The sequence below is a fragment of the Herpailurus yagouaroundi genome, unplaced genomic scaffold (genome assembly GCF_014898765.1).
Source record: "Herpailurus yagouaroundi ecotype Mexico unplaced genomic scaffold, PumYag 28, whole genome shotgun sequence".
Lineage (NCBI taxonomy): Eukaryota > Metazoa > Chordata > Mammalia > Carnivora > Felidae > Herpailurus > Herpailurus yagouaroundi.
This window is the reverse complement of record NW_024412376.1, coordinates 19264889-19270333: the sequence shown is the minus strand read 5'-3', so window position 1 is coordinate 19270333 and position 5445 is coordinate 19264889. Positions and strand designations below refer to the sequence as shown.

Here is a 5445-nt window from a genome sequence, read left to right as displayed (position 1 = left end):
AGCTTGTAAAATTGTGACATAAAGTTTTTAAGGATAATCTGTATATCATTTAGAAATGTTTAAAGCATTCACTAAATTTTTACATTTATCTTTTTAATGTTTTTAAAGACTTCATGTTTTTAGAGCAATTTCAGGTTCATAGCAAAATTGAGAAGGTATAGAGATTTCTCAAATACCCCCTTCTCCACACATGCATAACCTCCCACGTTAATAACATCCCCTAAGAGTGATACCTTTATTACAATTGTGAATATACACTGACACATTGTAATCATCAAAGTCTATAGTTTGCCTTAGGTTTCACTCTTGGAACCTTAAAGTTCACATTCTATGGGTCTGGACAGATATATAATGATATGTATCCATCATTATAGTATCATAAGATAATCTGATCAAAACACTGTTTTCCAAAGTTACTTAGTTCTACTCTTTTCCTCTTCATGTCTTTAAGTGACGTATGTAACAATTAATTGTAATACAGTTAAATTAATTTGTTGGGGACTACATTCTCTAATCCCTGATAGGTATTTTGTTTCAATGGTTTTGTTTTCCATAATCACATATTGATGGAATCATACAATATGCATGCTTTTAGATCTTTGAAAATGCTTTTAAAATTCATCGATGTTGATGCATGAAACAACAGTTCACTTCTTTCTATTCCTGTGCAGTATTATATTGTATGAAAAGACAAAGACTGTTTCCCTGCTGAAGGGGAAATGAGTTGTTTCCAGTTTCTAGCAATTTTGAATAAATCTACAAACTTCAATATACAGGCTTTTGTTTGAACATAAGTATTCGATTTGCTTGGGTAAATAGCTAGAAGTGATATAATTGGTTCAAATGGTAAATGACTTTTCAACTTTTTAAAAAACTGTCCAACTGTTTTGCAAAGTCACCATAACATTTTGCATTCTAAGCAGCAGTGAATAAGAGTTCCACTTGCCCTGCATCTTCTGTAATATTTGGTATTCTCAGATTTTTCCCCATTTGCATTGTTTTTATTTTTATTTTAGCTATATTAATAGATTTAGAGTAGTATTTTGTGCTTTTAACTCTATTTCCTTAATGATTGATGTTGGACATCTTTTCATATGTTTGTCACCCATATTTTATTAAAGATTGTGTTATGATCTTTGACCACTCATTTTTGGGGTTGTTTTATGATTTTAAGAGTTCTTTAAATGTTACAAATACAGATCTTTATATTTTTCCTGACTAAAGAATTCTCTTTAGTTTTTATTTTAGAGCTTATTTGCTGACAGTGAATTCCTGTTTTTTTTTCCTACTTTGTTTTGAAGGATATTTTTGCTAGATACAGAATTCTGGGGTGAACAGATTTTTTTTCTTACCCTGGTAATCTAAACATGTCACTCCATTGTATTCTTACTTGTGTGGTTTGTGATAAGTTTACCGTATTATGATCTTTATTCTTCTGTACATAATGAATCATTTTTGTCTCCTTTTATGTCTTCATTTTTAGAAGTCTGAATATGTTATGCCTATATGGTACTTTTGTTTCCCCCCATTTCTGTGTCTTCAGTCTTCTTGTATCAGTAGTTTGTGGTCTTGATTTTGGAAAAATCTGACCATTATTTCCTCAAAAATATCTTCTACCCCATCTCTTCTCATTTCTCTTTTTAGGATTCTGATCACACCCATGCTAATTTGTTAATTGTCTTAGAACTGTAGATAATTTTTTCTGTCTTATTGACTTATTTTTCTTTGATTTCAGTTTGGATAATTTCCAGTGGTGTGTCTTCAATTCTATGGTTTTCTCATCTATATCATGTCTACTGATGAACCCATCAGAAATCTCTTCTTCATCCCCACATCAATGTTTTTGATTTCTAGCATTTCCATTTGCTTCTTTCATATAGTTTCCTTCCAGTAGATGAAATTAACTATCTCCCCATGCATGTGCTTACCTTTGAAATTGGAGCCTTAAATATATTAACCATAGTTATTTTAAATTCCTTAAGTGTTTAAATATCGGTGTTGTAATTGGTTCTTGTTTACATTGTGTTTTTGCTTTTTGTATGCCTTATAACGTTGTTCTTGTTGAAATTCAACATGTTTTGCAAAATGGTAAATATTGAGATAAATACTTTTCTACTTCTAGATGAGCTCATTCTTTCTTCAGCTGTCTTTAATGTGGGGATTTGTGTTAATCTAGTCAGGAATTGACTGAGCTTTAAATATTTGTTTCTGTGGTCACTCTCAGTGCCCCACAGTGATACCTTACATTTCTATAGTGGCATCTTGTATGTATGATGTGGGATAATATATCAGAGGATTTATCTCAGTTAATGCTCTCTGCATTCCTTTGGGTCTCTCCCCTACATGTTAGGTCTGCCCTTTGTGTTTCTTTGCAAAAGAAGGTCTTGCAGAAATTTTTAGTTGTTTTCATTCTTATTTTTATTTGATTCTTATTAGTGTGGCAGTGAGGACACTCTCATATGAAAAACCTCAGTCTTGGGTAGGTACTGTGAAAATAGGTAAAAGTCTAGGAGCACCCCTCTCCCCCCCTGTCTTTTTGTCCCTACTCCAAACTAATGCAAGGCTCTCTCCCAGCAGCAATGGGTTTCCATGAGTACTCTATGTTTACAGTTTTTATGTATTTTGTTTTGTTTACTCCCTGCAGATTAAGGTTTGTGTTCTATAAAGGTGTTCTTTGTGAAGTTTCTGCAGGGCCTTCTGTCCTCCTCTCCCAGCCAGCACCATAGGGAACTGTCTCTGATTCTTTCCATCTTCCCCATGAGTGAGTGGTAGGGGTCCTGGAGAAAAAGCAAGAGGGTGTTTACTGCCGTGTATCTTCATGCCCTTAAGGGTTTTATACCTTTATGCTACTCCACATTCATCCTTAGCAATTTGTTAAAAATTTTCTAACCAAAACTTCTTATGGATGAATATGGTATCTGGTGACACACGCCCAAGGTAAGCAAATGCTCAGGTTCTATTCTTTCCTGCAGACTGTTGGGGAAGGTCATTGAAAAAATGCGACCTCCAGTTGACTCATGAGCTGGACCCAGGCACTCCAAGGCTCCTCACTTTCTCTCCTGTCCTTGGGATGTGAGTTCTCCTTGCCTTTCCCACTCCCAGAGGTTGCTCCAAGGACATAGCCTTGAGAGAGAGATGTGGTGTGAATAGCTGCATGACATACATAACTGAATCCAGTTAAGGCCTTTATATAAATTAAGATTGGTGAACAGGTGAAAGGATCTGCTTGCTGCCACCCAAGACGAGCCTCCTATGTAACTTCCCTTTGCTTATTAAAACTGCCATCTACTAACTAGGAACTGACCTACCTGCTTCTTAGGTCTCTCCCTGCCCTCTGAGTACAGGGGCTGGTTTCAGATTACACCTGGGGAGGTCCTGTTACAACCAACACAGATTTCCATCTAAAAGTTATATTTTTCAGTCGCATAGGTCTTATTTGAAACTATGTTTCTTTTAAGAAAAAAAGAGTTTTTTTTGTTTTTGCTCTTGTTTTTGTTTTGCTTTTTTTTCAGTGTGTGGATTTAACGTCAAGGATTGAGATGCGGCATCCCAGCGACTGCTTCTGCTTTTCCAGCAGCAAAGGGGCCACCTATATCTGGGATGAGGTGGGGGTGGCGACTTAGTGGAAGGCTGGAGTGGTGGCAGGGAGCTGCTGGGGCAGAGAGATATCCAGGTAGCCCCAGACACGGGGATTGCTGGACAGCATGAAGATCTTTTCCAACTAGTCATCAGGAATACTGTGTGGTACTGAGGCTGCGGTGGCTCCAGGAGTCCTCTCAGGACCTTTGGTAAGCGCCTTCACGTGGATGCTCTCACCTCTTCCCTCGTCTTCTGAGGAGCTTGCCCATAGCCAACAGGGATGTGAGCTGGCCACTGCCCCACTGAGCCCCACCCACTATCCCTGCCTGTTGCTTCTTTCATCCGGTTCTAGGCCGAGATGCCTGGGATAGACAGAAGGGCTTCTTTTCTTTTTCCTTCCATTGGGGCTTAGTCCCGTGGGCAAAGACTGGCTCAGGCTGAGCCGGCAGGGGCAGTCTTGGCACCAATCTCAGTGCTCAGTAGTTGAGGAATGTAATTGGACTTGGGCAGCAGCTGCAAGGGGCAGGCAGGGTTGGCTAGGGGCTGAGAATATGAGGCTGAGACCCATGGTCCTGAAGTCTTCTCAAAGTGGGGTTTGGAGGTAGGAAAGTAAGAAGGACACAGACAGACAAATACAACGAGGGGGCAGGGAAACTTGTGCACATGAACTTACCAGGAGGTGTCCGAGTACTGAAAGCCCAGCCGTCCACCAGCCTCTGTTTGCAGGCCTCGGCTGCCAAAAATGTAGGCGAGGGGCCGGGGCTGCTTTTGCGACCTTGTGCGGCAGTGGCGTGAAGACTCGCCGGCCTCCGGAGCGATTCACTGCACGTAAAGTACATCACGGGGGGGCCAGGAGGGGCCCACAGACGCCGTTCAGGAGGAGGGCTCAGGCGCGTTCGGGCCCTTCCGGTTCCTGCTGAAAGTCAGGTCCAGCTCCTACTCCTCGGGTTTGAAAGAACCTGCTCGGCTTTTTTCTTCATTGTTTTGATGTGTGTGGCCTCCCTGGGCTTGTAGTGCTGCTCGAAGCTGTTGTAGGCTACCTTTCGGAACTGCTGCCACCCTTCAGCCTTGTGCTCACTGGGGAGTCTGCCACAGGGTGGGAAAACGACACCCCGTCCTACCTCTTTGTTCTCTACATGGCGAAGGTGGAGATGGTGAACCCACGGTGCACTGTGGAGTCGTCCAAGTACCCTTTGATGGCCTCATCTCTCCGTGGGGTTCCCCACACACGTGTACAGGACCGCATTGTTCTCCAGTACTTCTGAGATACGTTTCCACACTTTGACTTTCTCATTGCGGAGGTCCTCGGAGTTGGTGGAGCCAGGCTTCTTCATGGCTGCCACATACAGCATCCGCAGGAGGTGGTTCTGCGTCACGGGTAGGATGATGCCAAGTGCATCGAAGTAGCCCCCTGTGGCCTTCAATGCTGAAAGACACCTTGCAGGTAAGAGTTATGTTACTGTACTTCCAAATGGGGCCAAAGATCCTGGTGGCAAACATCAGCACCATGAAGTTCTGGACTATCTCTTTGCCCATGTAGGGATTGATAAGCTAGATCTGTTCCCTGAAATAGGAAAGAGATATGCTTGGATAGCTGACAGGTCCCTTGGGAAGGGCTAGCTCCATGCTGACACAGTTCCAACCTGCCTGGATCGTGCAGGTCTCACAGATGTACTTGAAGACAGCCTCATCGATGGCATGGAGTAAGGCCAGGGAGAAGTGGCAGGCTGGCCTATGGCCTTTGGTGGAGGGTGTTCATGTGGCTGCAGGTAGACTCCTGGGAGGCCACATGATTGTACTCACCAGTCACTGAGTTTTGGGCAAGAAGCCCCTCCAGTTTGGATTTGTTCTCTGGACTGCCCTGAA

At 42.2% G+C, this 5445-nt stretch overlaps 1 pseudogene; it reads right to left on the bottom strand.

Annotated features, from left to right (window-relative positions):
* Positions 1–4541: 4541 nt before the first annotated feature.
* Positions 4542–5205, bottom strand: LOC121030663 (glucose-6-phosphate 1-dehydrogenase-like; annotated as a pseudogene).
* Between the last annotated feature and the right edge of the window lie 240 nt (positions 5206–5445).